The following is a 10,501-nucleotide window of genomic DNA, read 5'->3' as shown; positions in this document are numbered from 1 at the left end:
TGGGGGGAAGATTAATTGAAGACTTAATTTCTTTTATTCTTATTTGATTAGCTAAGTGGAAGAGGCATGAGTCTCTGCTTATGTGCTAGCGGTGCCTTGGTGTCGGGCCATGAATCACAGCTCCCAGCTGCCACTCTCCGGCTGCAAGTCGGCTTAATTACGATGTAGTAGTAAATATTCTTGCAGGCAGAGCCCATCAATTAGAGCCCTCCACGTGCCTGCAGCACAGCTTGCTTGCCATCACCTACCTGACATGGGACAAAGAGGAGGAAAAGGAGCTCGGATAGCAGGGACTGGGGATGTTGTGGCAGGGACGGGGCACTTCTGCAGGCAGCGGGCGGCTAGAGCCGGAGGAGCCAAGCTCCTTGGGCAGACTGTCCTGGGTGCAGTAAATAAATCAAAGCTACAAGTCATCGATGAGCAGAAACATGCTTGCAGAGTGTCCTCAAGGAAAGTTAGATAATCCTGAACCTGCGAGTGATCAGCAAACCAGAAAAAGGATTCCCCTTGGCAGCCTAACGTCCAGCTTTTTGTGGTGCTGGTGCACTGCAATGCCACCCACATCTTCCCCTGCCTGGCTGCTGCATATCAGAAACTCTCTTTGCCATCAGCACCACTACTACACACAGAGCAGGGCTCTAAAACAGGCTGTACTCCCTGTGATATGAATACCGGGAGCCCTTAAATCTGCCCTTCCCTGTTGTGCCACTCATTCTCTCCGTTAGCAAGTTTATGTTGATTTCTTTCTGCCTTGCCTTCTTCTTATCTTAATCTTAGAGCCCAATACAACACAAAACATCTTATCGGTACTTGCTTTGAGGTAGATGGAGGGGCAAAGAGAAGATTGAGTGACAAGTTTCCATCGGCTTGCCTTTCATCACTAATCCTGCAGCGGAATCAATTAGCCACCAGCGTGTTGCTAGCATTGGAAAAACTTCCCTTGTGCTCAGCCTCCCCAGTTCTGCCTCGTGCCTGGGGCTGGTGCTCTTAAAGGATGCTGGAATTAAATGGGCCACTTCTGTCTGCTGTGCTCTGCCTGCAATCTGCTGGCCAGCCTGGTCTGTGTACGCTAGCCATGCCAGCCAGTGCTGAACGTTTATTTCAGGCCCTGGAGAGGATCCAGGTGGGTTGGCCCCACCTGATGACCATGCACATAGATGCCCTGCATGGTGTCAGCCATCCCTTGCACAGCACCACCAAAGCACCACCCACTGCAGCACCTCTCTGTCCTTCTGCACGGTGAGGCCAACAAACTGTTTGTGCATCCTGAGAAAAAGAAGGATTTCAATTTGCCCACCAAGAGACCCTATCCTGTACCATTTTTCTGCTCCTGACTTTTCCCTTTGTTCATCTTCCCCCTGCATGGGTGGGCTCTTCACTGGAGGGCTCCACACCTTGCATGGGTGCCAGCCCTGTGGGGAGGCACCAAGCACGGGCAGCCTCCACCCCTGCCGCAGAGGCAGGGACTCCAGCTGGCACGAGAAATCCAGGCTGAGAGCTGCCTAAGGCTTTCCTGGAGATTTGGAGTAATTACAGGGAGCAAAAAAAAACCTCATATTTTAAAATGTCAAGCAGTGTTTATCTGAAACTGTTCCCAGCTAAGGGGAAATGAAAGAAGATGCAGCAATAAAAACGAGGAACACCAAACCTGCTGGGCTGCCTGCCTGCTAGGCTCCCCCTGGGGACCCGCATCCAGGGGCACCATCCATGGGGCCACGGCCGGGCATGGCCGGGACCTTAAAGCCTCCCACTGCTCTCTGCTCAGTTCCACTCTTCTGGGTGCACTGTTGTGCCCAAGAGGGCACAGACGTGATGTTTGGGATGCCCTCCCTTCCTACCAGTTTGTGGGTGTCTGAGCAAAGACAACCAGGTCTTACGTGTTTAGGTGCCGTAGGTACGTGGACGTGCTTTGCATCGTGGTGTGCTGCCTGAGGGAGAGCCGTGTGCTCCTCACCAGGCACTTAGAGAAAGTCACATTGGCTCTGCTCACGGGGCTTTGAATTTCAAACCTCCAAGAGAAACGTCGTGGTTCAGATCCCACATTTATTTCCTTGTACGAGAGCAATCTGAGTACCTGCTGATTGCATTTGCAGACGCAGTGCTACGCTTTGTTTTCAGCAGGTAGGTTTGCCCATGCAGCACTTACAGCATGAGCCTGGCACTGCCTTGGTTCCTGCCTCCCAAAATTCCTGACTTCCTATCCTGCTGGCTGGGTCTCGCAGCTACACTTCATATGGAAGCAGTAACCAGATAGTAATGATTTCTCTCAGAGTCTGATTAAGTATTAATACACATAATTGGCACTCATAAATCTCCATATCTTTGACCTTCCTCGAGTCAGAATGGCACAAAAGCAGATCTGTTTAAATAAAATATCAGCACATATACCGGGAAAAAATGCATTGCAGTTATAACAACCTGTCATTGCTGACATTATTGACTGGCTAGCTTACAGTAGTAAATAAAAAGAACGTTAATTGCTGCAGTAACAGACACACATCAGCTTATGAAGCTATTTGCCACGTTTCTAGAGGGATGCTTGTTTTTAATTTTTGTTATCAGTTGAGTGCTAACAAAGGTTTACTGGAAGCAGAGTGTTTTCTGCCAGTGAAATCAGCGATGTGCTCCATTGCTTTAAGCTGTGTGATGTGCTAAGCCCGCAGATAAACCCACAGCTGTGAGCAGAGGGGGACTTTATGGCACTTTCTCCTTTCTCGTCTTCCCCACCTGGGTCCTCCATTTGAACATTTCCCTCCCCGTGCTCTGGCAGCACCTGGACGTGCATTGTTTCTAGCAGGGGCTGCGCAGGAACCTGCAGGAGAAGGAGTTTGCTCTGTGTGGGTCCACATCTGCTCCCACATTGCAGCACGAGAGCCAGAGAGCACCCCAGCTCTGCACGGGTGCCTGCCTCCGTCCTGGTCCAGGAATGAGGGATATTACTGACACCAACTTCCCTGCACTGGAGAGGGATTTCACTGCAGGAGAAGCATAAAAAGGCTCTAGAGAATCTAGCAATGTCAAATTTAGTTTAGAATATGGCACAGAAGAAGCCAGGTGAGATTATTCCTTCCTTGCCCACACTTTTCAGCACCAGTTCAGTATGCTTTTAAGATTTATTCCCCCCACCTAGCAGTGGACAAAGCATCTCCGTGCTCTAGCACGCGCTGCAGCTTTAACAGGTGTCTTAGCAGGAGCCCTTAGGATCCCAATTTGTAATTCATTCTGCTCCAACAAACTGGCTCTAGGGTGCCAGCTGGTCAAAAAGTGGCCAGAAAATGTTTCACGAGCCCTGGGCGAGCTGGCAGGTGGCAGGGAAATTGCCCCCCCAGGGGCATCGCCAATACCCTGGTGCTGTGCGGGCACCGGGAGCTGCCCCTGCCCCATCCTGCAGCCAGCGACCCGGGGGATTCCCTCCAGGACTTTTCTCCCCTTTGCTTCCAGCTTTACACAGCAGAACGAATTTGCTGCCTCTGCCTTGCTGCGTGTTGCCAAGTGATCGCGGTTTTGGAGGAAAACAAACTGAAAAAATAGACCGTCAAGAGGAGCCCAGTGGAGGTGGCAAACTTCATAAAGGCAAACCTAATGAGTTGGAAACCAGCGGAAAGGCGAGGCTGTGCCAAGTTTCAGCTAAAACCATTTCAAATAATCAAGTTCTCTGCATCTAGGGGATAAAAGTCCCATGCAGAGAGATGAGTCTGCATCGCTCCCTTCCACAGCAGGACCGGGAGAAGGATTTTTTCCCTGTTTTGCTCAGGGGTTTAACTTTCCCCTGAAACTTCAGCTGTGGGCACGGAGAGCAGCAGCTCCCATCTGAGCTGTTGGAAATCACGATCACAGCCTCTCACCTCGCTCCTCTGCCCATTGCACAGGCAGCCCCATGGGAGCAGGCAATTCATCGGTCCTCTCAGCACTTTTCTGCTAATGACTTTGGGAAGGTTACGTGTCCCCGAGTGCTTATAATTCTTCCTCTGCAGCAGCATAATCAGTCATTATTAGCAGCAATTTCAGACTCTAACCATAAAGCTGTTATTTCTGCTTAATCCAAACCACGCTAAATATTAATTTGATGTTTAATCCCCCTGGTATCTGGCACTATTGTGCTATTATTGTTGTATATTATTATTATTTATGTGGCAGACTGGCAAACAAAGCACTTTAGTAATCATATCCTTATTTATTTCCACTTGCGTGCATCTCTGCCTTTTGCTGCCCATGTGAAAAGAGCATCCTCTGTGTGAAGAAAAACCCACGTCCCTGCCACGTTTTTTTATCCCCCCCCCCCCCCCCCCCAGCCATCAGCTGAACAGCTCGAGCTGGAAAGTGATTAAACGTCTGCAATCACGGTTTGCATGTAAACATCACTCCAAACTCACTCGAAAAAAAAAATAAAGACCCAAAGCAAACCCATGAGGCTTTCAGATGCGAGGCAGCAGTTTATCACACGCTGCAAACCTCACCCACCGAGCAGTGACAAAGCTCCCACAGAACACAGGATGGAACGCCGTCATTAACAGGCAATTATCTGCTGTGATCAATCGAGCTATTGCACAAGCAAAAGTTAAGAACCCCTTAATAACAGGTGAGGAGCTGGTAGCAGCCGGCTCCTGTACGCTACGTTCAGACAAGAGAAATGCCACGATTAGCCCTAAAATGAGAGGGTGAGAAGCTCTTTTTGACGTGGTGCTGCTCTGAAGATGTGGCCTGGCACTGTGTCCATCTCTGAGAAGGGAAAGGCAGAAAGGGCTGTGCCAGGCAGACCTGTCCCAGGCTGGCTGCATTTCCTGCAGAGATGGGCCTCTCGTTAATGCAAGCCCTCCTGGGCCCCGGGACCTCCAGCTCAGTCCCACCTCTCCTTCTCCACATGCATGGGGCTGCTGCTCCATTTTATTGGCAGCAGCAATAGATCATTTTCCAGACACCCCCAGCGAGAGCCAAGAAGCACTGTCCCCTCCAAAGCGTGAACACCGAGCACTGAGGGTGCAAGGACCTCCTAGTGACCAACCTTGCTTCATTTCCTAACATGCAAAACATGGCAGTTTGTCACCATCCTTCCTTCATTTTGCTCCATCAACGTCTTCTGAACAAATTAAAAGGAGACAGAGCCACGAGGGCAGCGCTGGCCCTGGAAGATGGGTTCCTGGGGCCGGTTTGGGGGTGGCCGGTCCTGGTCTGGCCCCAGCAGAGCCTCCCTGCTGCTCCACACGCCGCGGGGAGATTTAATCAGTGCCTGACAGCTGTGCGTCCTCACTGTCATTGTCACTGCTCTAACAATGAAAATTAATGCAAGGAATATATGTGGGAAATTTCGCATTTCTTTCTTTGCACTAAAAACCTGTGATTTCTACCTGAGGCTGAGGAAAAACAGCCAACGGGCACAGAGTGTGGCTCACATCACTTAGGACCTTGTTGCAATATTCTGGAGCGTATTTCCTTGCTGAGCTGCAATTCATTCACTGTTTGGCAGATGCAAGATGAATACCTGCACCATGGAAGGAATTTGTTCCTGCATTTAGCCGCCCATTTCTTTCACTGTCCAGAAAAATAGGGGCACTGCTGGAGGCAATCCTCCTTCCAGCAGCAGCTCCTGGGGTCCGTCCTCCACCTCCCGGACCTGCAGGACAGTCCCCTCGCTCCCAAGCTGATTTTTAGCAGCTTTTTACCATTGGGAGGGACGGTGGAGTGGCCGTGGGGGTTATCCGAGCAGCAGGTTCCTGCAGCCAGGTGCACAAAAATGCACAGCCCACACCGTGCAGGGAAAGCGTGGTCGCGGGGCTGCAGGGCTGGGCACCAGGCACTGAAGGATGAAGGCTGCAGGCACCAGCTCCCTTTGTATGAATTATTCTATTGCCTTTGTTATGTGATTATATGGTAGGGTATTTCTTAACCGGGGAAGAAGAGAAAAAAATAAAATCTCATTCCCAGCACTGCCTGAATTTTGAATGTGTAACTCCGAAAGCTTAATCACATTCTTCTCACAATGCCTTATGGTTTATATATATTTGGGTTTTTGTTGCTTTTTTGTATTCACTCATTTCGCTGTCACTTTAAGTTTAATATTATTAAAATTGCTCTGGTTTGCTCTACTTAAAATTCTCCAGCTGGAGTATTTTCTTGCAAGAAGTGCTAAGTCAATTTCTTTCTCCTATTTTTTATTTGTCTCTAATGACTCATTAGATAAGCACCTTGCAAACTGCTAGCAGGAAGCAATAAGCCCGTTATCAGCAGCAGCCTCGCGGGAAGTTTTGCAGGTTGAGGGCCAGGGGCCGGGATCTTTCCTGGGGTGCAAACACACCCTGGAGAGGTGCAGCATCCTGCAGGGTGCTGCGGGGAGGCAGCAGCTTGAGGCCAGCACCCTGCGGCCCCACTCCCTGCACCCCAAGGGCAAATCCTGCTGCTCTGGGGCAGGGGGAAGGAGGCAAACCCTGTGGGGTTGCCTCCATCATCCCACCGCTGAAAAAAATGACATTTTCCCTGGCAGCAGGAGAAGTATTCTCGCTGACCTGAACCATGTCTGCGTACCGCTGGGGATTTCATCAGAAATTCAGCCTTAGGGCCAATTACTGGTAAGCCCCAGGCAGCTCTGTTCCTAGGATTTCCCACCCTAAGCACACCTCAGGGGTACATGAGGGCTCCAGCTTAGGGCCACAGCCCCTTTGCTCCACCAAGTGGAGTGGAAAAGAAGAGGGAAATAGTTGATGCTCACAGATTTCACTTGGTTTCCCTCTTAGCTCAGCACTTTTGGGAGTAACTATAAAAGAATTATTTATTAACATTATTTTGTTCTGTTATTTACACTTTTTGTGTTATTAGTATTTGTGGAAAATGTCAAACACCTTTTGTAGACATGTTAGTTGGATGAGGTGATGCCTTCTTCCATGTCAGAAAGTGGTGTAAGTTAAAACTAGGCATAAGGTGTTAATAGTCCCTAGAATAACCCCTGGGTGCTTTGGTCCTCATAATGAATTTGAATGCTAATTGCATTTAAAGCAACATAAGGCTTTTCTGCTGGCCTGATGTGATCTCGACGAATTGGATCGCAAACACTTTCAAGAAGCAGAGCTCCGATTTGGATTGAACTCAGAAGATTTCTGAAATCGGAAAACATTGCAAATAATTATTTTTGATTTGAAATTAATGCGTTCACTTGCACATCAATCAGCTGTTATGTGGGCCACACAGCCCTGTTCTGGCTGATAGCACAGGTAGTTGGCAAGGAAAGGGAGTGCACCAACTACATTGTGTTCATGCCTACAAAGCAGGGCCCACTTCCATTTCTAAAAAGAAGTGAAGGGTATTTCATCTGTTGTGCTCTTAAACTTACTCTGCAGGCACACATGGGAGAGGCAGGGGCAAAGCCATGTCCCTGCAGCAGTAGAGGACGTGGTGGCAGTGCTGTTCCTTCAGCACTGATGTTGCTTCCCTGCATTCATCTATTCCCGAGCCTTTTGGATAGTGCGAGCTCCACTTCATCCCATGGATGAAGAGATCTCCAGCTCCTAACTTGGCTGGAAGCTTCCTTTGGGAGCCTGAAGTCACCTCAGGTAACATCTTCACGAGCTTCCTTCCCTCACCTCCTCTGCCCTCCTCCACGCTCGCCGACTTCGCTGCGGTTGTGCCGTGGGGCTGAGCAGCACGGGAGCCTCGCACAGAGCAGTTTGCTGATAAGCTATTAAACATTCGGAATCTAATTACTAATACAGCCCTACCTCTGGTCCATTTGCAGAGCTTTGTTATCAAACTATGCCTACCGAAACAAACGTGCTAATTAGCCGCCCTGGAAATAGGATGGAAATAATAGCCCATTATTCTACTACTGTGCTATTTGTGCCACAACAAGAACAATCCTTTGCGGGGAGAAAAGCTGAGTTTGTGTTATTGCCTGGCTTAGTGCTTTGGAGCTGGGGAAAGATGTTGAGGGTGACGAACACCTCGGTGGTGTTGAAGCAAGATGCAGACCAAACGGGGCTGGGAGGTTTTTTCCCGTGGGACTCTCCAGGCAATGAAGGAGTTTTCTAGCAGGGGAGCAGGGGAGTTGCTCACTGGGGCTGTGCTTTGTTGCTAATATTTACCATCATCTTAACCATTCCTGTCTCACCTAGATGTATTGCTTAATACGAGCTCCATTTCGAGGATATCAAGTGCAGGATGTAAACACAGATATGGGGAATGCCTATGTTGGAGGTGAGCTGGTCACATCCACCGATACTTATTTCAACTCCAGACCAGTTTTTTGTGTGAATAGTTTCCATCTGACAGAGTTCATCTCTTCATCCTTTTCCAGAAAGGTCTGTTTTGATTTCGGAAGGCCCTTTCTGTGCCCGTTTGCTGGGTGCTTTGCAGGGAACGGCTCGCTGTTCCCTGTGTTATACATCAACACTTCAGGCAAGTGTAGGAGATGAAAGGGGATTACTGCGTATGTCCAGCTCTCACCGGCACTTTGCATAACAGCACCTGGCGCCCGTGATGATGGAAAAGGCAGATTATAAAATGACACCAGCCATTCAATAGAGGAGACCAAAAAACATGAACCAAGGGCCTTAAAACTACATTAAACAAAGCTGTGTGGTGCTGTTCCCCTTTTCCTTCTTAACTGCATAATGAAAGGAAAATCCCCGTCTCCCACAGATGGCTGAACCCTGCTGTGACTGCCTGCAGGGCTGAGGTGCCTTACCCTGCAGCTTGGTGCAGGCGGGCGCTGAGGGGCTGGGACCAGGACAGAAGCTCTCCGAAGGGGTTTTCTCCTTCACCGAGTCCACACTTCGTAACCGCTTCTCATAACTCAGTAATTACAGCCAGTATGTTTATTTACATAAGCAGGGGCTGTAATTACATTCTAATTAAAACGTATAATTAGGTAATTAGGATCCAACGTGGATTAAAAACTAGTGTGAGTGTGAGCTTGGAGGCAGATGTTCTCAGCCATGCTGGCCGTGGCTTTGTACCTCCAGAGGGCAGGAACGTCATCCCATGTGCACTGCCAGGACACAAGCACTGAGCAGTGACGCTGCTGGCAGGGGGAAGCATCCAAACAGCCTTTTTTTCCCCAGGATGAAAGCAGCTTTAGTGCCCTCTTACCTGGAGAGCCAAGAGGAGTGTTTGCTGCTGCTGGAGACACCCTGATGGTGCTGAGCGAGGAGCTGCAGCGCTGAGCACTGAGGGTTTTGCAGGACCACTGTCAGGTTAACCAGAACATGGAAGCTCCCTGGTGTGCACAGAGTTAATTTTATTGGGTTTTTAGCAGGCTCTAATGAGAACTGAAAGAGCTATCCATCTTTGCAGAAGGATAACGTTCTGGCAGGACATTGATTGCGAGGAGATTTTAGACCTTACGGACCCAAAGCCCTGCCAAAGGTGGATCCCCAGGGAAGCACGCAGGCAGGGATCTGCAAACCTCACACTCCTCTCCTCAGGCCTTCAGAAAGAGCCAGAATGGGCAAATTCTGCTCCTTTGTCACAGACTGCAGGGAGCAGAGCGCGGAGCAGCCCGGGTGGCTGCAGCTAAAGCTGTGTCCTGTGGGTGCTGCTGCAAGCGCCCACCACCCTTGCAGATGCTGCAGGGGGGGGAGAAGGCAAGGGCAGGGCCAGGGGCTTGCGGAAAGCATCTGCTGTGACTGCAGCCTCCCACAGCTGATGGAGATCTCACTGCCCTCTGCTCCTCTGTGCTCCCCGGGGAGAGGAGAAGCTAATGGGGTGGAAGCGCTGCCAGAAGGCTGGGGGCTCCGCAGGGCAGGCGGATGCTGTCCTTGCTGCTGAGCTTGCTGAGGCTGCAGAGATCCCTGCAGGGCAGCGTGTAGGCTGCGGAGACGGGGATATAGCTGTCTGCTTTCAAAAACATGTAAGTGGTGGTGTGAGCAGGGCTGCTTGCTCTGAGCTAGGTCCCCCAGCACCCTGGGGCTGCAGGAACAAGCAGCGTGTGCGGGCAGTGCTCACTGCAGGCATCCTTCCCCTCGCCCTGCCTCACTTCCAGCAGCTCTGATTCATGATTCACAGGGTGCTCTTGGTTCTGCTCCTGCTCCCACAGCTCCCTGGGGTGGCCTTGCTGCAAACGGCACCTTGTGCATGGGGCTGGAGCATCTCCTTGCAGGAAAGGTGAAGGCTGTCGAGCTTTCACTTTTGTAATGACAAAAGTCAACATGCTCTTGGTACCAAGAAAAAGCCTTCAGCAAAACTACACTGAGCAAACGCAGAAGGAAACATATGTGCAGGATCTGCCTCTGCTGCTGGGCAGTCAACGGTGGTCTCGGTGTGGGAACAACCCTCTGCCCACAGGCATGGGCTGGACTCTGATGCAATGCAATTAGCAGTTGTGTAATTGCACTGAACAAATCTGACCCAAAAGGAGGGCTTTCAGAGCAGATTTAACAAATGGTGTCAGAGACCAGGGATATGATTTATCAGATTACTGCCCTCCTAGTTTGTGAAGGGCATCTCTGCCACCACTGGAGCAACAGCAGGGAAAGCAGAGCCAGGAGAGACATTTTAAATGAGTAATAAATGCTCC

The sequence above is a fragment of the Aythya fuligula genome, chromosome 22, assembly GCF_009819795.1.
Source record: "Aythya fuligula isolate bAytFul2 chromosome 22, bAytFul2.pri, whole genome shotgun sequence".
NCBI classification, from domain to species: Eukaryota; Metazoa; Chordata; class Aves; order Anseriformes; family Anatidae; genus Aythya; species Aythya fuligula.
Note: the sequence above shows the minus strand (reverse complement) of the source record.